The following is a 23373-nucleotide window of genomic DNA, read 5'->3' on the forward strand; positions in this document are numbered from 1 at the left end:
TGTCCAGAAGTACCAGCATCTGTCCCTTAGACTGTCTGAATTTATTAGTCACATTTTGATGTTACTTTTTATTTATTAACCCAGGTGGAAACAGTGGGGTTTTGTTTAGATGATCTGTTAAGAAAATTATTCCTAATGTTCTAAGGGTAATTTCCAGCTCTGATTATATTTTTTCTTGTGTGGTTAAAAAAGGGAAGTCCTTTTCTAGTATGCATTGAGAATCCTTCACTTTTTTGTCTTGGGAAATAAGAATCAGCATTTATTTGATTCAACAACCGGCTTCCTGCTTCCCAAGGAAGAGATAGTGGCTCATTCGCCTGCAAACATCCCTCCTGTGGAGAGTCTTTGTTGGGGAGCTGGAGGAAAGCTAGCAGCTACTAGTAAAATAGCTGCATAGCAGGATGAAGAGGGATTATTGAAGCATTACTAGAAAATTCATGGCTGTGTGCAAGACCTTATGTACTCCACAGACAAGCTGACCTAAATTCTGCAGCCAGGCCTTACTGGTTTCTGCGTTGATGTGATGTGGCAGGCTGGATAACCTGCAGCAGATCTGGGTTTAAAAAAAAGGGGAGCAGAGAAGATTTATGTTTGAGTAGAAACACAGACAGGGTAGTCTTTATAACTGTACTGAATCTGTCTTAAACTTTCTTGTTGTTTTCTAACCCACGCTTCTCTAATCTTGAGTACTTTTTGTGTAGCCAGGATGAGTCTGCATTATAAGGATGCTCATTAGGAAGAGTGGAGAGGTTGTTTACTCCTGGATGGGGAAGTACATGGATGGTTTTACCCATAAGGTGGTTTGGAGTTGAGATGGGTTTTAGCAAAGAAATGATGATACGTATCTTATCAGTAGTGAAACGGTTAACCCAGCTGACACTTCATCATCTCTTGGGGGGGAATAGGATTAATATCTACTTGACATAAATGGAATGGTTTGCACTTACGTTTTCAGGCAGTCTGTTTGTTTCTCAAGATTATACATTACACACAAAACATGACACGCAAATCCAAATAGAAAATGAAATGCCGTGTCTGTCAAAGTCAAGTTGGTCAGTCTGACCTGTGTGCAGAATTTTACTGCTGTTACTTCTTGTAGTAGGGTTGTGATTTTGCAGTTTAGTTTCTGCTGGCAGAAACCCAGTATGGTGGCAGTTACTGCTTCCCCCCTTTCTGTAGATGCAAGCTAGACTGATGCAATGCTCTCCTTTGCCTTCACCCCTCCCTCGCTTTCATTACCCGGTCTTGCCACTTCCGTCTGAGAGGAGATTTTTTTGCTAGTGTTCCTTACACTGAGTCCTATGAAAGGAACCGTTTATGCAGGCAGAAAAATTTCGCAGCCACTAGAAGGGCTCCTGCAGTAAGGCTTTTGCTGGCGTAGTTGGGAAGCAAGAAAAAAAATAATCTTGGCTGATACAGCTAAATCAGCAAAATGTTAAAGCATGGCTAGGGGCTTTCCTGTGCAAGTGCTCTGGTCTGGTTGCTGTGATGGAGTATGTATGTGTATATATATAATATATTTGTGTCTGGGAACCTCTTTCGTTGGAGCATAAGCTTGAAGCTCTTTTGAATTTTTTTAGAGGAATTTCTGCAGCTGCAGAATCCTGAAGCACCAGAGGAAATAGTGATATCCTCAAACATAGCTGGTTTATTTTAGATCACGTTTCACTGATGTGCTTTTGATTTGTTTTAAAAGCAACTTGTCTGTATAAGCTATTTGTTTATGATACGCACATAATAATGGCAATGTCGACCTTCTTCTGGAAGTAGGAATGAAGGGACCTAAGGAAGGGTGGATTTGCTTGGTTATTTTCCTTCATTTCTTGTGTCCTGCTTTACTGATGTTTCGGCACGTAGCTCCTCTGTGCGGTCTAAGACAGCATTCGTTCTCCAGAGGTAGGCAAATCTGAGATTTACTTGCTATGCGTCAGCTCCTTCCACGAGTTAATTACAAAAATGTATTGATATCGCACTTAATGTTAGGAGGTAACCTGTCAGCTTGCTCTGATCTGTTCGTGGAGTGAGTGCTAGGTGTGTAGTTTGTGCCAATGGTCCTTTGTATTTCACATGTTTGAGCTGTGTGAGCTTGTGGCAGAGGCAGAGGGTGAGACCGGGAGTAGCTCTCTTATGAAAATAAAATCAATTTTTGACAAAACCAAAATCAATTTTTGACAACGGCTACCAAAGGGCAGACAACAGATGGATGTCCTGAAGAGCTGTGTGTTTCAAAGTGTCCCTCAGCCTCTGGGGGAGGGTGTGCTGGTTCCAGACGTGTTGCAAATGGCAGACTTTCCTGGACGTTCGCCTATAGATCGACTTCTAACTTAATACTGAGCCATGTTGTAGGGGCTCCCTGCAGGTCTGCCTGCTCACATATCGAGTTATATCGATGTTGGTATCGGCCGTGGTTGGCACGGTGTTGGCAGCCAGGGCTGAGGGAGGAGGGCAGGGCTGCTGTGTGCTGGTCACGGACGGTTCCAGGCTGGTCCCCAGGTGACACAAGGGACCCGCTGTGTGTCAGAGGGGAGCCAGAAGACCCTGCAGGGATTGTGAACAGCAGAGAAAGCACCGCATGCCGGCCCCGTCGCCTCCCTGCTGGAACCAGCTATGGCGAGGGGATTGGAGAGCCAGGGCTGTTTCCCCTCTGTGTGTGTGTGTGTGTGTGTGTGTGTTTCAATACCAGAAGCAGTAATTAGAAGTTTATTAATTGACAAATAAATTACATTGATTTAAATTCTCCCCAAACCAATAAACTGTTTCTTCCTTGCAATAATGTTATTGCCAAGGCTGCATCAAGGCAGAAATCAATTTTTCCTTAGGTGTAGATATAGATGTCATTTTGACTACTTCTTTGCAATGAAAAGGACTTCTGGGTACCTTGCTCCAATGTTACAATTTTCATGTCAGGTTATCTTTTCTTTCTTCCTGTCCTCCCAGCAGAATTTTCAATGTTAATGTTAGATGCAGAAACTGGAAAATTAGCCCTACTTTGGTGGTTTTTCCACTGTTTTTGCTCCTGTATTTCTTTGCCTAGGCAGGAGGTTTGTCCATTACTGATAGCAGAAGCCAGTCCCTGCAGCCACGCGTCTGTGAGCTGAGCTGCTTCCAGCCAGCTTGTCCTGATACCGACTGCAGCACGGGGACATGAAGGGGACGGTGCTCACGGGTGTTTGTCAGCAAACTTGCTGTAGTAGAGAAAAATCAGAGCAGGGTTAAAACGCAGCAGTGCTCTATTTAAACCTTCAGTGGAGTAATGTCATGTTGCGTGTTTTCATGTGTATAGACCTGTTTCCTACTGGATGTGTATCAAATTCAGTAGGCTGCAGTAATCTTAGCTATGTGTTTTGACACAATATGATGTTGTTTTGAAATATTTACCTGCTCTTAGTTCTCAACTGGAATCTCAGGAGGTGCGTTTTGGATAGATGGGAAGAGATTGTCAACACGTGGTCGCTCCCTCAAGCTTTGTCCCTTGTCTTCGGTAGGTGATGCCCTTTTCAGTAAGGGAGCACCATCACAGTGTGCTTGTTCTCTTAGAGGCTGGCTGTGAACACTGGGGCACCAGATCAGCATAGTGCGGTTCAGCATCAGAGGGTAAGGTCTGCTCATCCTTGTCCATACCTAATAGTTTCACAGGGAGGTTAAACATTTCCAACAATTGAGAAACTACAGAAGGGACTGGGCTGGGATGGAGAAAAGTTGGCCTTTCCAAGACCTGGTTTTCCTTCTGTAGATGAGCCTAACATGTTGTCTAGTAATGCTATATTTGCACCTCTCAATGGTGAAAAGGACATACCATAAGAAGCTGGTGACATTATTGCCTGGCACCCTAAACAGTAAGGATGAGGGGAGAGAGAGAGATTTGCAAGGGAAAAAATGAACAAACAGCTCTTTGTTGCCAAATTCTTTTAGTGCTGCTGCGGCTTAGCTGCAATATTGTGTTACTCTGTCCACAGCTTTTTATGGGCCTCTTTTAGAAAATTTTAAAATTTAAATGAATAATGCATTTCTCTAGTTTTATTTATTATTTCAAATGCTAGAGTTTGCTTGCAATTATAACATTCCATTGCCTCTGGTGATTGGATATATAAAATCCCGGCCTTTGTTGCTGAGCAATAAACTCCCAAACTTTCCACTTATCTGACTTCGCATTTCATGAAGTAGCTCTTGCTCAGTGTATTATTGGAAGCTGTGGAAAAGTTTTCTATGCGTAATTAGAATTGATTTGATCAGTACGGCATCAGTCTCTTTCCCATTCCCTTAACTCTTATGTTCTGCAGGAGCTGGGCAAAAAATGTGGGTTTTTTTTTTTTCTGCTCATAAACTGCATCTGCTACCTTTTGAAGTAAAATGTTTTTCCAGGCAGGCTGCAAAACAATTTTTATGGGCAGTTTAAGTAATTACATAAGGAACTTAATGATTGTTAACATTACTGATGTTTGAAACGTCAGGGGGAAAAAAAATTCCGTGAAAACAAATTTTGTAAAAAAGGAAAACCCCAGACAGCACCTGCCCGCCCCCCCCCCCCCCCGCGCCATGTGTTGTTTTGAAGTCCTGCGGTAGTTAGGGAGAACACTGCCCAGTAATTTTTTTTTCAATCTTTTATATGGAGGAAGCATGGTGGTTTGGGGCTTTAGAGGCAAAGCTCAACCACCCCACCACTCCACCCCCTTCCCCCCAAAAAAAACAAAACCCAGATTGTTGCTTGTACCAGGGGTACAGTCTGGGGTCCGGCCGTGGTTTGCAGCTGGATCTGGCAGTCCTGCACGCCTTGCCTTTTTGGCAGGTTGTGCCAGGTGCCTGGCATGTTGGTAGTGCTGCCAGAGGCTGGGGGCAGCGGACGTTCCTGTGGCATGGGGGAGATGGGGAGGGCTGTGGAAACAGGGGTATTGCATGGGATTTTCTTTGGATGCAGGAAGTAATGTGCTGTGACGGAGCTAGACAGTCCCGTGTCAAGTTACCACCTTTTGGTTGATGAGTAATGGCTGTTTTTTCCCAAGTCTGTGTATTCCCTAGTCCCTGGGCAGCAGCTGCTTGGTGGTAACTTGCAGTCAAGGTCAACAGCAATGCCAGTATTTCCTTTTCAGCTGAGGGGACGGGATGGGGAGCTGCGGGAAAGCTTTGCAGGATGTGGATGAGTGTTTGGGAAGGCAGAGGTGGGTGGTGGCGGAGCAGGGAGGTATCAGAAGGGACAGCAGCATGGAGCAAAAAGCACGGGTGATGTTATGGGAGTGTATCGGTCCGCTCCTCCTCTGGACTGTGCCATCCCGGTATGTCTATTTAGACTGAGACAATCCAGGGTAACTGGCTGTCAGCTTGGTAAAATAATCAGGTTGCCAAGAACTCCATCGTCTTGTTAAGCATCATTTCAGATTTATGGCATATTTGCCCATCTCTAATGCAGCTAATATAAGGTATGCAAACGTGGTTTTTAGCACTCTGTCTGTAGTTTCTTTCCCTACAGCTCATGTAAATTTTTTTGTTTGTTTTGATTTTGTACCCCTGCTCTGTCTCAACCAGGGTTCAATCTGAAGGCAACAACTGAGAAACTCTTTCTTTCACTAAAAGGGTATGTCTAGGTTGCATGGGATGGGAAAATGAGAATTGGATGTCTCATCCATAAACATTTACCAAAGCTTATTTCAACAGCCACTTCTGTCTTTGTTATAATAGCTGGAGCTATGCCAGCCTAAAAGGCCCCAAACCTGCTTTGCTTTGACATTTAGCTAGATCCTTATACGTAATATCCTAACGAGGAGTAGAGTTATTTCTGTTTTCCTTGTATGTTGGATAGCACTTATACATCGTTGGTAGAACTCGGGTGGGTTTTTTTTGCAGTGTCATTGAGTTTCTTCTGCTTGCGCAGGTTGCTCACATAGCTCTGTTAGTGGGAAGACAAACATTTGAAATAGAAAAATCTGATGAGGCAACGGCTGTCAGGTATTATGCATATATTCTGTACCTTGCATGCTGAGGCCCTGACTTACTTGAAGCCTCTAGGTACTTCTGCAATATAAGTGTTTAGCAATGATAAACCGCCGTGTCTGGAAGAGGGATTCAGTGTGCAAGAACAGCACCTGAATAAACAGCCTTTAATCCTTTCCCTGAAATGAGCCAGTTCCAAGGTTTCTCTTCTTTTGGAAGGGGTTGGACAGGGTGCTTCCATTCAGTGTATGCTGGCATGATATTTGGTGGCCAGCACCTTGTTTTAATACTTGTCAGTGAAGTAATATTGATAGAGCTGACTTATTTGACCTATTTTTTTTTTTCCTGCATGTGTGCTGCAGTAATTGAGTATATACATATATGTATTTTTTTTTTTTTTCAGAAACAGTCAATATACCAGGAAAAGCCCCAGTCACCAATAACATCTGAAAACAACAAAAAAAGAGCAGAAGACCAGAAATCCCCCAGATAGTCCCTAAACAACAACAAAATGAGCTAAAATGTGGTCAAGGAGAGAGCTGCTTGCAGACAAGGGCACTTGCCAAGGGGGAGATGGGTTATGAAAACCCGACAGCTATCTCTGATTTTTGAATGAGGACAAACGTAGTTGTGTTCTCCAAATAAATGCTTGGAGTAGCTGTATTACTTAGTGTTCTTTATAATATTGAATGGCTGAGTTTCACAGCTTGTCATAAAAGGCCTTGGAGCTTATTCTTGGCTTTCTGGATAGTCTGATCAGAGATGATGGAACTAGGCAGGCTAAAGGGTCATGGCATTTTAGAAAATATCTCTTAAAAATAACTCAATGACCTTTTAGAGTTGGAGGTATCCCCAAGATAAGCTGTTTCTGATTGATCTGAGGCCAGGGATATGAGTTTTTCTTGCTTATTAAACGCACCAAACATGGATAGATGTGTATAGGGTTAAAAGGCTGTGTGGATCAGCGCTGGTTGAAAATGTTTTCTGAAGTTTGAATGGGTTAAACAGTGTTACTGATGTTTCTTGACACCTTTTTGGAATATCATCTACCATATTAAAAATGTATTTAGGGGATGGACTTGTTTTCAGTCTGTACAACCGGACGGCACGTAGGGAATGTGCATCTTGTTTTCAGAGCAGTCATAGACCAGTCCTCAGGAGCTGACTCACTGCTATTTTGTAAGCAGGGTTTGCCTTCCTTTCCTGCGGTTCTGCATTTTTCCGTTCCCTAGTCCATGGTAATTTAGATCTTAAGTGTGCTGGTGTCAGAAAGCCTGCTTCCTAGAGTAGTATCTTATCCCCGTGTGTGTGGTGTGTACTCGGCCTGAATTGATACTAGCAAATGTAATTTTTGATTGTTTCATTTCTTTCTAGTTGGGTCTTCGTCAAATTCTGGTACAAAGGCACTTGCCCTGCAGCTGTCTAACATGATCATTAATAAACCATTATTAATCATTTGGGGGTATTGTATTTAGTCTGTTATTGCTATACTGTCTTGCTTGTATGGGCTTGTTTTCAATTTTTCCTATACAACGCTTGAGACTTTCCTGAGTTTCAGATTAATTGACTTGTTCTAGTTGCATTTTAACTGAGCTTTGCTCTTGGGATGCCATGGTAGGGTGGGACTGGGAAAAATGGGCCACTGGAAAGAATTGGAGGGAAGGCCATGGCTCCGTACAACTTGAGCATTCAAGTTACAATTTCTAGTATGTAGCACACCTTGAATTATGACACTGGATTCCACTCTTGACTTTCAAAATCACTTAAAACTTACTCTCACACGTTAGTAACACTTTTTTCATGGCAGGTCAGGTATTTTCCTGTGATTGATAGTAACTTTTTATTACTTCCTTCTACTTGGATCAATTAATTTTTTTTTAATTTTTTTTTTTACTGGCAGTTTAGGAGGAGGTAAGGTGCCAGAAATCTTCAGCACTGTCGTCATTTTTATTTTTTAACTAAAAGCTTTTCTGAAAATAACTGTGAACCAATGTGTAAATCAAACTCTTCCAAGAGGTCTGCTATGTGTAGGGTTTTTTATAGCTTTACTAGGTTAAAGTTGAAAGGTCTGATTGTTTTAATTGATGTTTTTGCAAAACTTGCGTGGCTGGAAAACTGACAGGAGTCATGCGAATTCCATGTTACTTCTGCATGATTTAAATCAAGGGCAGCAGTGTGGGCTGCCAGTAGAAATATTCCCAGGAAAATCATACGGGAGAGACTAGGGGAGGGAGAACCCAGCAGAGACTTTTTTTTTTTTTTTTTTTTTGCTGTTCTTCTTATTCCACTGTAGCTCCATGGCTGAACATAATAAAGGAGAAAAATGGAAACCATTCTCATGGCAGAAGGGTGGAGTGATATCACTTTTCCTGATAGTAGCCAGGAGGCTGTGGAGAGGGGAGAAACAATAGGAAGCTTTTTGTTTCCTGGGTGGAGTTTCACATTTGACACTGATAAGCGGGAGCCTGATAGGAAGGCAGCGGGCTGGTAGAAAGGCAGCACCTTCCCTGGGAGCTGCTGGACTTCAGTCTGGGTGTTCCTGCAGGAAACTCCACCCTCTCCTTCTATCTCTGTCTGGTACGTTTTCGAAGCCTTGATGTCATCGTCTTGTTACTGCTGGCAAAAAGTTGCATGTGTGGGAGATATGCAAATGTGTTGTAATGTTCTGATATAATTTTAGCGCAGGAAAAGAGCAAGCTCTGTACCTAGGTATCGCCAACTGAGCTCCAGTCTTGCAGCTTAGTTTATTAAATAGAGCTGTTAACTCTGAAAAGAGGTTTACGTGGATGTGGGGTATAGGATCAAGTTCTTAATTTTGTAAGCTTAAAAAGCAACTCTTATCGAGCCATGCTTCCATAAAACTAAATTCCTTTACAGACAGTAGGAACTGTCTCTATGAGTGTAAAAGAACTGGATCGTCTAATGGCATGATTATTGAGGATTTCTGATGATGTGAATTCTCTCATTGCTGGCAGCGCACACCGTCACTGGAAGAATACTGGCTTTGCTGTGAATAACTGAGGTGGACTTTATCTTCTTTTGTTTCTCTCAATGTAAAAATTCTAAACACTGTTTTGCCTTATGGGGTTTTTTTGTGATTTTCTGTTCAGGTTCAATGAGAACACAATCTTTTTGTGGGAGAGAGGAATGAACCTACTAAAATCCTTTCTCATATGCAGGATTAAGTATTGCACTCAGGAGGGTAACGTTCCAGTGGAATTGCAGTCTTATAACAATTTAGACTTTGGTAAAGAAAGTGGATGACTCATTGCAGGGGTTTGATGGCTGAAAAGATTGATTAATAATTAATTTAAAAACAAGAAGCCCTTTCCTCTGTGTCCCAGCTTTCAGCCGTTGAAAAGATCATCAGATTCCCACATGTAGTTTAGCATTTGAGTACTATGGACATGTTTGTTTTGATGGCTTTCCCTGAACTACAAATGTTGCTTTTTTCTTTGCTTTCACTTACACGTTATTTATAGAGACATAAATGTCAAATTTGGTTTGAGCGTTTTGATGAGGTTACAGCACTCTGAAAGAGCCAAATGTTCCCATTATTTTGGTGTGAGTGTTAGTGTTAATTATACTTGCTTCATAACCTTTTTGAGTTGTGCCGGTATACTAGGTGCTTCGTGGGTAAAGGTATTCCAGTTTTTCGGTGTCTGTATGCTCTTGCATACAGGGTTCATTTGCTTTTCCTCAGTAGGCGTTTGTCAGTCAAGGCCTTATATTTCTACAGGCTTGTGTCTGAGCTGGGTGTCTAACGGGAAACCCTAGGTCCATGGTGCCTTTTTCCCTTGGGGAAAAAGGGAGAGCGCTAAAAGTGGAGAATGCTGCAGACTGCAGTGTGACCCTGAAGGGATGACTCAAAACTGGCCCTTCGAATTCAGCTAAATTAGCATAAATAATCTCTATTTGAGGAGTTTTTCAACTGCAGTAAGCCAAAGACCGGGGGTCAATAAAACCAATTCATGAAAGGCATGGAAGCTTCAGCAACCTTTTGATAATTGAAACCCTCTGAGTGCTCCTGTCTGGGGCAGATCTTTGATACGTGGTAGGTCTTGTGGCTCTGATCCTAGAAGAGGTAATAAACTGGGTTTTGTCTTTTTATTAATTAAAACCATGCTATGGGCAGTCCTGGGTATTTTTGGTACTGAATCTTGAATGTTCAGTGCATGGTGAATATAGGTCAAGGCATTTGTTTGCTGATAGTGTACAAAAAGCCACTCTCCAACCTTTCTTTCATTTTTATTTGTTTATAAGCGTGAAAGGTGATTGAAAATGTGTAGTAATTTTAACTTGAGCTGTCGCTGTCATTCATAGTTTAAACCTGAAATACTTCACGTTTTCAGTTCAGTGGTCCCGTTAGTCATTAAATCCTGAATTATGGCTAGGCTGTAGTCTTCTGATCAGGCTCCTCTGAAAAGGAGATCGCTGTCAGATATTTGGCACTGAGATGTAGCTACAACCTTCTGGCATTGGTGTTTGTGACATTATATTTTGTCAGATATGTAGGGTGCAGCAGCTGAACCTTGCACTTTTCAAGGCCTGAGTCTGTGAAGAGTTGTCTAAATTTTCCAGCTTGCAGATAGCGATACACTTTGGCCTACTTTAACCATGAACTTTAATTTACCTTAGTCAGAAGTTAAGATTTAGTTGCACTGCTGTATAAATTCTTTATAACATTTATCGTGTGGTGCAGAGTTACCGTGAGCAGGGTTTTTTGGAGTGGAAAAAGAATGTGCAGGACTGCTTTGCAAGGATAGCATTGGAGTTAGACTCCAGTTAGTTTTGTAAAAAGAGGTTGTTCGACCTTTTGTAATAAAACAACCATTTGTCTTGGCACAAAATATGGAAGGGTAAGGCTTTTTATTTCTTTAATTTGTGTTAAAAGGATTGAAAGTGGGAAATGCGGGGATGATGAAGAAATTTTAGCTGCAGGAAAGGAAATGCAATTTTGTTTTTAAAACTAGACCTCCTTGAATGCTTGTTTTACTCCAGTAAAACCTGCTTGGGTAAATGTCATGTGCAGGATTGAGTGGGTGTTCACCTGCTGGGTTGGAAGAATATTGAGGGGTGCTGGGAAGAAGTGGATAATTTCATGTTTTCAAGTAGATAAAACTTGCTCTGGTGGCAATATGGACAGTGGAATTTGACAAGAAGTGGGAGGGGAGGAGGATATGTGTGACTAGGGTGATACTTTGCGTTGTGGAAGGAAGAAGCAGGGTCTGGAATTCGTAGTCTGACATTTTTGAGTCTGTGAAGTAAGCCAAAGGAAGCTAGTGGGTGTTGGGACATGACTGATTTGCTCCAGTTTGTAGAGTAGGTGTGGACAGAAGGACAGCAAGAAATCACTGTGCTCTGTTTTAACCTAAGAGGGGAAAAAAATGTGCAACTGCACTGGTCAGAAGGAAATGTCGCAAGGGACCCTGGCCTGCTCTAGGTCCTGGTGTTTGAGCCTGGCAGTGCAGCTGTATTCAGTTCACAACTCCAGAGCTGCTTCGTTCTGGATTCCTGCCATTGGAAACCTCCTGAATGCGGAGAAGGCCCTAAACAGAAGTAGCTGCAGTTACATTTGCTTTTCCTGTGGGATCACTGCAGAACCCCTGGACGGATGAGATAGGGGTCAGAGATGACCTGTGTTTCCTCCAGACCTTAGTTTGTCCTGCTCGCAGACTTGCCTGCGGAGAGCGATTTGCGGGTTGAGCAATGGTGCTGTAAGGAGATCCCATGGCGGAGCGGGTGGATCTGGCTGTGGAAACTTGCCCCAAGGAGCAGAGCTCACCAGGGCAGCTCGCCCACGGGCTTGGTCCAGAGCCTGTGAAGCAAGAGTTAACATACACTGCTAAAAAAGTTACCAAATCTTAACACAAAGGCATTGCTCAGCCACATATTTTGTGTATCTCCTAATCACATCACTGCGAAATAGGCGAGAAGTGAGATTTTTTTTTTCTTTTTTTTTTTTTTTTTTTTAAGCTGAACTGGAAATAGTCCCTATAGGTTTTCAGGTTTTCTTGGCCACAAAAACATTACTTGTCATGTGGCATCACATCAGCTGGGAAATCCTCAGACAGTAAGCCTGCGTGGATTTTCTGACACTTGCCTTTCTCCTAGCCTTGTCACAATTCTTCCATCATTCCAACTGACTCCTCTTGTATGTTTGGGTTATGGGGGGTAACAAAGCCTGTGAAACATGGCTATCCATGAAAAATAATACTCTGGAATATTCTTTCGGCTTTTCTAACGGGATCATTTTTCACGTGTACATTTGCATTAATAGCAGTTGCCTTCTAGTTAATAAATACAGTGCCCTGTGAAAATAATGGGTTATTAGAATTGGATGGGTTCCTATGGTGCCCTTAGTGCTGCAGCTTTCACTAGCTAGCTGTGCCTTTGGTTGTGTGTACAGCAGAGTTGTTTACATGTTAGGAATATGCTAGAGGCAAGGAGAAAGGAACAGCTTTAATGTGATGCAGCTTAGATGCTCTGTGGGGGAGGCCTCAGAATTGTTCATAACAGGATCAAACGTCGATCAATGTTTCGGGAAGAATAAAGTTACTGTTTATGAGAAAATCGAAGAATAGTATATTAGATGCTTTCCAGCTATCTTAAAGCCATCTATTTTTGATCCTGTTTAGGAAAATGTCCCTCTCCTGTGGTTTTTTTTGAACCCTGTAGAGTATCAGTGGTGCCTAGTTAGAAGCATTTATCCGGACCGCTCCTGTTTGGCTCCAGCTGCTTCTCTGGGCTGTCTTTGGTAAGGAAACAAGTAAGATGCCAGCTTCTTTCAGCTCTTCCATGAAAAGCCTGGTGATTGTGTTGTTGAGGGTGCTGCTGGAACATTGTGGCTACTATTAAATTTGTTTTAAAGGCAGATCTGGGGATTTACTGGCTCCATAGAGTAAGAAAACAGTTACTCTGAGATCCAGCCATGAACATGAGAAAATGGCTTCTCCCTTATTGCAAGGTATAAAAGCTGGAATGAGAGGACAAAGACAGAGGAAACGGCTAGAGAGGACTGGAGAAGAAAACAGCTGAAAACCTCCTCCTCTCCCTCCAGAGCTATTTTTTGTCGGTGACAGAGAACTGTGGGATGAGCAAAGCTGATCTGTATCTGCAGCAGGCCGTGGCTCTGATCTGAAAATGTATCCCCAGGAAAAAACAATGAGCGCCTAGCTGGCGGGGGAGGGAGCATCCGAAGTCAAGGCACCTCTCTGCTGGATCTGAACCTGCAATTCCTGTTCCAGGCTGCTTTGCGTTGTATTCAGGTGATGCTTGAAATCTTACAACCAGGGGCTGCCACGTTGTGCGTTAGATTGTGCCCCGTGTGTCAGCTGTCGGGGCGGCAGGCTGCAATTTGGGAAAGAGCGGCTGCGGGATGCAGCTTGCGGAGAAAGGGTAGGGATGGGGAGGGAGGGGACGGAGAGGAGTCTTGGAAAATTGTGTCGGAATAAGAGGCTTTTCAAACTAAGGCTAGGTGCCTGTTGGAAATGCTTCTCTAAAACAAACCTGGCAAATACACAGTCGTGAATTTATTTACCAGAATTTAAGCTTTTCTGATTGTGTGGTTTCTTGCATTCTTCTTAGAGTGCTTTGGTGTTGAACCAACATCCTGATGTGTTGTGTTGTCTGGGCCTGTTTCCCAAGGGAGATGTTTTGGACAGTTACTCCCAAGTAAATCCTGTGTGTGGTTCTGGAGTTAAGGGCTTGTCTTCACATGCCATTGAGAAATTGTTCGAGTCAGCTGAAGGTATGAATTTAAAGTGAATTGCTTCAACTGCCCTACATCTCTGAGGCAGAATAATTGAGAGTCACTCTGATTCTGGAAAAGAGCATCTGAAGAGGGTCTCAAGCCGTTTAATCAATCAATTTTTTAATTTGTATGGTTTTTGTCTCTTAAGAAGTAATCCAAAGTGCCTTATGCAGACAAAGCCTTAAAGTGGATTATGTTATATAGGAAGGCTGTTCTTAAGGATTTGGGAGGGTTTATGTGGACGCAGATGTATTACTAGTCAGGAATAGTACTTGTATTTTAAAGTCACTATGTACTTTCATCTGAATTTAATATTCAAGCAACTCCTTCAGACTCTGCTAACCTTAAGCAGAAATTATGAGAGGAATGTGAACTGACTTTAGTCTTTGCAGCAGACCTTTGAAACACTGCTGCAGCATCTTAAAGCTGTCATTAACTGTGTGATGACAGAGAGTTTCAGCAGAAACTTCTAGTTCATATATTTAATCTTTTATAGTGAATGGAATGCACTTCTTAGGTGGGTAAAGCTGCTGATTTCTTGTGAGATTTTCTACGCTGATGGGGAGGAGGATGAAGGAAGGTAAAGAGGAGTATGAGCCCTCCCAGCAAATCCTGGACTTCCAGCCCAAACTGAGATTCTTCCCATCCCATACAAAGCTTTTTCAGATATGTGTATGAAGCAGAGGACTTTGGCAGAATCTGGGTAGTAGAAAAAGGCTGAACGTTTTAGTATCTGAGGCTTTTGGCAACCTGCATAGTTATGTTTACCTCAAGCCTGAGAGGAATCCAGCACAGGGAGTGTACGCTTCAGATCGAACTGTCTGTGCAGACTGGTGGTTTTGAATATTTGCTGCCTAATTTAGGGGGAATTTGTTGCAGAAGGTATGGATAGGGCTCTCCATTTTGCTTCTTAATGTACGGCTACAGTCTTTCCCCCTCCTTCACTTTCCTTCCCATTTTGCTGTTTTAATAACAAGAAGAATGACCAAACTACTGTATGTATTTTTCCTTAGTCATTTTCGGTTGTGCAAAGTAAGTTGTAGTGGTTGATGTACAGCAAGAACGCAGCTTATTTCCTGTTCAGCTACTGAATTTAGACTCTTGCTAAACATCATAAGAAATTTCTACTCTAACTAAATGCATGCAAGTATGTGCTTCAGGAGCCATGTGGGACTCCTGATTATGTGGGAAAGTCCATCATGTGTGTTGAACTGCAGAATTACAGATGTAGACTGCTACCACCATGCTTCTAGGATACTTAACAGCTGACTGTGTATGAATAGTTAGCATATTTATTTAAATAAAGTTGTGAAACTGGAAGGTTCTGAATGTTTTTCCTACTATTGTGGCAATTACAAAACCAAATGTTGTGGTTTTCTTGCTGAATATATTAAGTTTTATTGCCCTGTGAAAGACTTGGTCCTGGAGGCTAAGGACTGATTCTGTACTAAAGTTTAATCGACTGCCTGTGCAAATCCAGGTAAAGCGTAGATGCTTCCACCTTGGGCAGATAAGGAATGTTGTATCTACACTCAGAGTGCGTGTGCTTTGCGCTGCCTTTCTTCTCTGCTGAGGCTGCTGAGGAGCACTGTGCTTTCTGCGGTAGTGCCACCCTGGCATAGGACTGAGGTCAGTTCATTTTGCCGTGTTCACCAAACAAGCAGCAGATGGCTGGTAGTATGCAGAAGCTGTTAACCTGGGTGAGGGTCAGGCTGATGAGCAGGAGCCTGGACATGTTTGTTGTCCAGTCTGGTTGACTCACCAAATTGATGACTTGCTAAATGCCTTACCTTTACAGTCAAGGAATAGGAGAAATTAATAGAGATCTTTTTTAAAAAAGAAAATGCCAAAATGGCTGATCAGCAAACGTACAGGTTTGTTTCCCTTTATGCACTCTGTTTTGTTTTGTTGCTTCCGAGGCGCTGAACATCCTGTTGGCATCATGGGAAGGTGTTCAGTGCCTTGGAAATTCAGCCCATTGCAGGTCAGCTCTTGTTTCAGCTCTTCAGCTGAGACAGCTATTGTGGACTTTGGTATCACACAACTGGAAGTTGGTGGTTGCCATGGGACCATCGAGTGTGACCCAGTTACGTACAGGATGGGCAAACAGAGAACAGCCCCAAAGAAATGATACTTAATGCTTCAAAAGAGCATATTTGTCATCACAGAGAACTTGACATTATTGTAGGAAGAAAAATGTGAATGAAAACAGAGATCTCTATAAGATACTAAACAGCCCAAAAGCTGGAATTCTGGTTTAAAGAAAAAAAGACAGCTACTACACTAACAGCCCTCTGGCTTCAGGACACATCGAGAAATTTCAAAGCAAAATACAGTAATTAAAGGGACAATGGATACATGAGAATTAGCACACACTAGAAGTTAGGAATTAAGTTAGAGAATTAACTCTGCATATTTTCTACAGCTGAAGTATGTTAGGAAACAAATAATTCCAGTTACTAGATGAGGATAATAAAGTAGCTCATGCAAGAAAAGTAGAAATATTTCTTAATACTGTTCTGTATTTGGGAAGGTGCAGAATGTGATACCATGAATGCCATTCCAACAGAGAATTAAGAACTGACTAACTGATGTTTAAAAGTTAGTCATTGGTGGTGAATCATTATCAAATGGGAATGCTTCTAGAAATCTGTTTTAAGGATTGAGGTGAGGCTAGATTCCATTGAACCTTTTCATCAAGGGCCTGGAGACAAGGACAGGATCTGTACTGGTACAACTGGCAGGCCATATCATGCTAGGTAGCGTGGTAAGTGAGGACAAGGCAGCTCATACAGAGTAATCTGGTTATCCTGGTGAACTGTATCAATCGAAAGTGCGTTTTAATATAGTCTGATGCGAGACCATGGAGCCTGCAGGTGTTGTACTTCAACGTAGTGACAGAATAGGAGCTTGGGGGTAAGACTACTTGCAGGTACACAGTGAGTGGCAACTGGACACGACTGCCCTCTCGCAGGGCAGCAAAGGTGTACAAGTTTGGGTGTATAAGTAGGAAGGGCAATGGGCAAAAGAAAGTGAATTGTGTATGATTCTGGGTTCCTCAGCAGCCCGTTGAAAACGGGAGTGAGTTCAGAAAAGCGTCAGAGGTGATATTTGAAGACTGGATGGTGTTCAGGTACCATAAGGAAAGCCTGAAAAGCTTATTCTGTTGCTGGATCTGTTGTTTCTTGATAGATAAATGGGGTGACTTGATAACTGGCAGGAAACACCTTCTGAGGGAGAGCACGCTGGAGGCTAAAAGGCTAGCAGAAACAGGCGTAACAGAACTGACAGCTGGGAGCTGAAATCAGGCAATTGGAAATAAGACGTGCATTTGTAACGGTGAGAGAGCGTAAGTGCTGGAACAAATAAATGACAAAGGAAAGTAGTGGATTCCACCCAAAATGTTCCCAGGGCTGAAAGCTTTTCTGGAAGTGTTATGTTAGGCAAACAAAGGTTTGGCTTACTGTTACATGTAGTCCTCTGGGCTAAATACAGGAATAATTGAGTGTAGTGGTCTGTGGTGTCCCTCTGGCTTCAGTAATTCATAGATGGGACTACACAAATGTGCAAAACAAAATGTTCCTCATATGCTGAATAAATCAGCATGAGCTGGCTTCTCTGATAGAAAGTACATATTGTGTGTGTCTGTGTATATACATACGTACATGTGAGGCATATACATGGATGGTGCCTCTTGGCCTGAGATACATCGTTCCTGTTAGGTATTTCAAGAGCAACAGAAGGAATTGGAGTCCACAAGTGGTTGCCAAGAGTTTCCTAGGCATGCATATGGTTCCTCGTGGACTCAGGCCGGGAAACATGGGTGCATTTCCACTCTGCTTATGCTGGGAAGTCATTCCTCTCTGCAGGGTGGATTAGTTTGTGTGTAGCACTGTCCGAATTCTGCTCTCCTCTCTCTGGAACTGATCTTTCTTGCGTATAACCAGTTTTGGAATCTTTGTGCTGCTCTTCTCTTGCAAAGTAGTAACTCAGATCTTTCTGTTCCTCCTCTTGAAGGTGCATCTGAAGAAGTGACAAGGAAAAGTAGAATGGCTCACAAGTAATGAGGCTTTATAAACAACATTTTTGAGGGTTTTTTTTTTGGTGGTGTGGGTTTTTTTTCCTTTTTATAGTGGACAGTTAACCTCTGGAACTCACTGCTGCATGATACCATTATGGGTAAGAATTAATATGATTCTAGGAAGGATTAGGCGCCTCAGGGAATGAAATTATTTAGTTTCATATAAATCTATAAAACCTCTTGTTCTAGCATTTAAAAACATTTTGTAACAAAGGGGTCTAACATAGTGGGCAGATTATAATTGTTTACTAGGAAACTTCTTTTGCTGTAACATCTGTTTCTAGCTACTTTCAACAACAGGAACTGGTGATTCAGAGGTCTGTTTCTAAATTTAATGAGAAGGAGCGTAGTGCTGCCTCAAGGAACGCTGAGGGTGTGTGTACGAAGGGGAGGCGGTGATAAAGGGAGAAGGCACCCTGCATGCTCAAATGTGTCATTGTGCCTCTGATTGCAGGGCATATATGCTGCTCTACAAACAGAATACACATGGGTCAGAGTAACAAACTGGTTTTGAGCATTCACCTTGTTGGTGATCATACTTGTACAGTGTCCCTTCATTGCATTTAAAGTAATTGATCTGCAGAGAAAATGCACGGTCTTTATTTGAGGATTGATGTCTTCAGAAGTGGAGAGAGGAATGGAATGGAGCAAGGAGATTTAAGATGTGGAAGGAAGAAGGCCTATCTGTGTCTTCTGTCCAGCAAAAGTCTCCAATTTCCCTTATTAAATACCTCCTAACACTTGTTTTGGAGAAAGCTTCTCTCTGTTCTTAAATTGAGAGTTACAAATGTTTCAATCTTCATTACTTTTTTTTTTCTTTTCCTTTTTTTCTTCCCAGGGTTACATGCAGGCACACGCAGGCGCACCCACAACTTTATTTGTGTATGACAGTTGCATCTGGTAGATGCTAACGGACAGAAATTGCTGACAGGGGAGGTGTAGGTACAGGCATAATGACTGTGAAGGTTGTTCACTGCTTCTTCCCTTTCATGGTCTCCAAGCACTGTGAGTAGCTGCTCAGCCTTGTTGGCAGTGTCTACCTCAGTATGCTCCTGAGATGTCACCAGAAGAGCAGAAAGCTCTTCTGTTTTTGTCACTGTTTGTGTCCACACAGAAACACGTGTACATGCTCAAAGAAACCAGTCAGCTCCTGGATGTGTCTTGTGACCCATGTCTTTGCACTGTCCAAGAGTGTTGGTGGAAAGGAATCTATCTGCAGAGTTGCAAAGAGAGGGAGGGAAGACTTAAAACAAGAACATCAGAAGAATGGTAATGCAATGAAAGTTTTAAAACTTGAGGAAATGCAAAAGGTTAAGCATTTTAGGATCTTTGTCCTTGTAGGTGGGAATGGTTGTTTTGTGATCATGCCATTCATGGCCCAAAGATGGGACCAGTGAGTGGACTTCATTTTTTCCTTGCACAGAGCTTCAAAGTAGCAGCTCAGTCCTACCTCCCTGGGCTGCCTGTCTAGCTTAATATAGCACTAATCTGGCAAAGCATCAAGTAGGGATACCGGAACTTTGAACAGAGGAAAATAGAATGTTAAAGTCATAGATGCTATGAATTAGTTCTTAACAGCTGCATCAAGAAGCACAGTTGATAAAGTGTGATATTTTGTGGCTCTTGTATGAATGCCGTATTTTTCTCTGCGTGCAGTCATTCCAACACAAGTTAAATTCTTTGTTGTAAAAAAAGCTAAATATTTTGGAATGATGACTCTGAAACACAGATGATATATTGCGGCAAAAGACTCCCGTGGGATTTTTTTTTATGAGATGGATTTTATTTGTTAAATGCGTTTTCAATAGTTTTTGAGTACATGCTATTGTATTGCTTGCGTGATGTCTTACAGTGTCACTGGTCTGATCTGGACTGTGATGACTGAATAAATGGCATCATTTGCTAACTGTGGAAAGATGGCTTGATCCGTAAGACACATTTGTGTATATGTGTGTTTTGTAATGTAATTGTAAATCATAAATTAAAGATGTTCAGTTAATGCCAAATGCAAGCTGTATTCATAGCTCTTGGTGTTCTTGTCTGTCCACAGGAGTTCCAAGAGTCAAAGGGGATCATAGAGGAAACTGAAGCTGCTTTTGTGCTTTGTTTGAGGGGGGGAAGTAATGAAATAAGTTATGTAGTCTAAGACATCTTGAAAATGGAGACTTTTAAGTGGTCTTTGGGCTTCTACCAAGGAACATGCTGCTGGCATTTGGTTTTGTGCATTAGAGGAAAGAAAACACTAGAAATCCCTTGGCTTTCATCTACAGAGAAATAGCTGCGCTTTGCTGCTATGTTTTGGCCATATTGGTTTTTGGCATGGTTGTGGTAATTTATAGTTTTATATCCTGTGGGTTTTCAGTGACTTAAGTTGCTAAGAAGATATAGTTTGTCCTGTGGTGGTTGGTGAGATGGTGTTACAGTTGGCAGGGGGACCTTGTCTAGGAGTTGGAGGATCGGACCTGTAGTCTGATCTGTTGTGGCTTTGACGGTGACAGCTGTCTCGGAGGAGGACTGGAGAAGACTATCGTAGCTGGCTGTAGTGACATAACCTGGTTGATTGATCCTTGCTGACCTTTGCCTTGGACTACAGAGGTGTAGAGCTCCTAATTAAAAAGCTTAAATGCAAGTCTAACCTGGAAAGTTTGAATATTTCATGTTAATCTGCTTATGCTTTTCCTCATTGCTAATAAACTTTCATTTTGAGTCCATGTTACAGTGAGGGGGTAGAAGGATCTTTATTCAGATCTCTGTTCAAATCGCAGCTATTCACAAACAGCAACTCAGAAGCAAGAAATCATTTTATGTAACTGGATAATTTCAAGCGTGCCATCATCACACAATTTTTTTTTTTTGTTAACTGAAGACATTAAAGATTCCCTAATAAATGAGTCGCAATAGCATTATTGCTCCTATTTATATAACTTGAGATCTTGTAGTCTAAGCCTGTTGGCCTTTACCTTCATGAGTGTTCTAATTTTGGATGGGGGTTTTGTTTTTGTTTTAAAGCTACTTCATGATTACTCATTTTGTTTGTTTCTTGTACATATACAGCCAGTTGTATCTTCTCCCTTTAGGGGTGGAAGTAAAGCTTTATTACAACTTGCTTCTCTTAATTTGACAAAGCAAGTATCAGTGAATATGGCCAGCTTCAGCAAGGTCTACGCAGAGCACTAAGAAGTGTTATCCCCAGATTAACTGTATGTGGAAACGTCAACTACACCCTCTGAGGAAGAGCTCCGATAACTGCAGAGAAATAGTTTTATTTGTGACTTGTACACCCGCATGGAAATAGCAACGTTTCCTGCTAACTTATATCCTTCAGTGATATCTTTGTTAAATCACTTTTCAGAATAGAGTCACATATTAAAGAATAACACGCTGCTAATACTTGCAAATTTTTTTAGGATGTCTTTACTTTGTGACTTTTCCTGTGGTCAAAGTGTTGCTAATGTAGAACATAAAAGGAGGTTTATTCTCGTTTCTGCCCTGCGGCATAGACTTAAAGGTTCTTCCTTTTATAACTGGTCAAGCTCGAAACTTTGCCTTTCTCAAACACTCTGCTGTGTTATACAGTATGAAATTTGATGCAATTCAACTGAATTTTTGGGCTGTAATCTTTTTTGAGACAGAATTACACAATGCATAATGCAGTAAGCCTTTGATATAGAGTAGGAAATTGAACCTTTTATGCAATATAAATATCAAGTGCTAGCAGAGTCTAGCTCTTTGTCCAAAAATCACGGTTTTTTTCGTTTGATTATGAAGGAACTCTGACCAAGACCTAGGAGCTGAGCCATACACAAGGAGCGTAGTGGCATCTGATGCATGGCATGATGAGCCAGAGAGAGGACACCCCTAATGAGTCAGGAGCAGGACTACTGTAATGGCCTGTCATATAAAGAATGTTTTAACCCAACAGTAGCTCTGCCACTCTTAACAGAGCAAGCACCACAATAAGCCATTAGCCCCATTTTGGGACAAGGCTGCAACTTTCCATCAAGTCTAAAGAACTGCCAGCCAGCTGTTGTACTGGCTCTTCCCTTTCTTGGCTTCAAACCCAAAATAACAGCCATCTCATGCCTGGTTATGTGTGGTGAGCAAGGATCCAACTTCGATATTTCTGCAAAGGCCTTGTGATCTGGGGCCACTTCACTGTGAACATGGACATGGCTGTGTCCATGTGCAAGAACTTAGAGCTTACAGCAGTAGCATGTCACCTGCCTTCTTAAAGTCACCATTTCGGGTCTGTCCTGCAAGGTCAGTTGGTGCTGCGTGTGGATGTCCCAAGCTTTGTGGTGGGGGTAGAGAACGGTCCTTCACTTTGGCTTCTTAAAGGAAGTCTGTTCTTGGGAAACTGAAACCAGTGAAGCCTTAAAGGAATAATTTAATTAAGTTTTGTTAATCCAAAGTTGCTCGGTGGTTTTATATTGAAGAGAAAGCGTTTCTATTGTTAGCCTTTGAGGAACTTGAAATGGAGATTAGAATTGCTGTTTAGTCTAAAATGGAACAAAAGCTATCAGAGAGTTCTGGGCCTTGATAACATTTTTCTTATTAAAAAAAAAAAAAATCTACTTGAGGCATAATTTGACAGGCAAAATTCTTGGTCAAAGACAGGCTGTTACAAAACTTTATAATAAATTAAATGGATGGTTTCTTTCATGTTTTGGTCTGGCCATGACAAATCCTAAACTCTTAACTGACGGTTTATGGGAATGTAGTCATATGTATGTTATTGCTGTACACCCACATGCACAGGCAGTAGTCCAAGTGTGCAGATGAGATAACAGGAACACATAAATAAAGTGGTTGGCTAGTTGTCCTAACGTTCTTGAGTAGATCCTTGTTAAAATAGTGTCAGTCAAACTTATGAATAGATCTGGTGTATCGAAGATTACTCGCGTTCAGCTATGACGCGGTACAGGTCACTGTGTGGGCAATTTGTGGCCATTTTGTGGTTTTGTTTTGTGTTGAGTCAACAATTTGAAATGCAAACCGAGAGCTTGAGTAATCCCTGCTGTCCCCTGATAGTTGCAGGTTGCCTCCAGGCTACCCTGTTCCAAGAGAGGGGTGTTTCCAGGCCCACAGGGCCGTGCTGCTGGATCGCTCTGGAGCATGAGGAGGTCTCTGCATGCCTGTGGGAGATGAACACTGTAGTTGTCCTGTCTCCCACCACCACCACTGCACTGGAACTGGTGTTTTCTGGTGCTTTTACAAGATAAAAGCAACATTTGCTTCATTGTTCCTGTTTCATGTATGTGAGTAGGTGATGCCTTGTCCATCACACATGCCTACAGAAATACTGCTGGAAATGATGTTAAAGAACAATTTGCCTTAGGACAAGTCCTGAGTCTCCACCACACCAGGGCAGCAAGGGGGGCTGGGTTGCACCTCTTTCTGAAAGTCTTGCATTATGCGTGGTGGAAGGCACAATGAGAGCCAGGACTCTGAACTCAGTGGTGATGTACTTGCACAAGCTCAGGCTTTCCGTTTCTCCTGGTTTTTTGAAATCCTGGCATGCTGGTGGAAGGGCTAGAAGAGGATTTAGAAGGAAAGGACCCTTCTTCTCGCAGGTCAGTATGATGCTAGTGCTGCGTCCTGAACTTGCCTTGCA

At 42.2% G+C, this 23373-nt stretch overlaps 1 protein-coding gene across 7 annotated transcripts in view; it reads left to right on the forward strand.

Moving 5' to 3' along the window:
• LRRC8D (leucine rich repeat containing 8 VRAC subunit D) overlaps window positions 1-23373 on the forward strand; it is a 55192-nt gene that overhangs the window by 13215 nt on the left and 18604 nt on the right. The window contains exon 3 of one of the 7 annotated variants that reach the window (XR_015698991.1): window positions 6329-6530. The exons of 3 other annotated variants lie outside the window; for them this stretch is intronic. The gene's annotated coding sequence lies outside the window, so the exon portion shown is untranslated. Of the gene's footprint in view, window positions 1-6328; window positions 6531-8408; window positions 8503-8661; window positions 8948-19006; window positions 19029-23373 lie in introns of those variants that run through there. 3 more of the 7 variants (XM_087733209.1, XM_087733213.1, XM_087733207.1) reach the window with 3 other exon arrangements.

This window comes from Nipponia nippon, unplaced genomic scaffold (assembly GCF_047370975.1).
Source record: "Nipponia nippon isolate SJK-2023a ecotype South Korea unplaced genomic scaffold, ASM4737097v1 scaffold_5, whole genome shotgun sequence".
NCBI lineage: Eukaryota > Metazoa > Chordata > Aves > Pelecaniformes > Threskiornithidae > Nipponia > Nipponia nippon.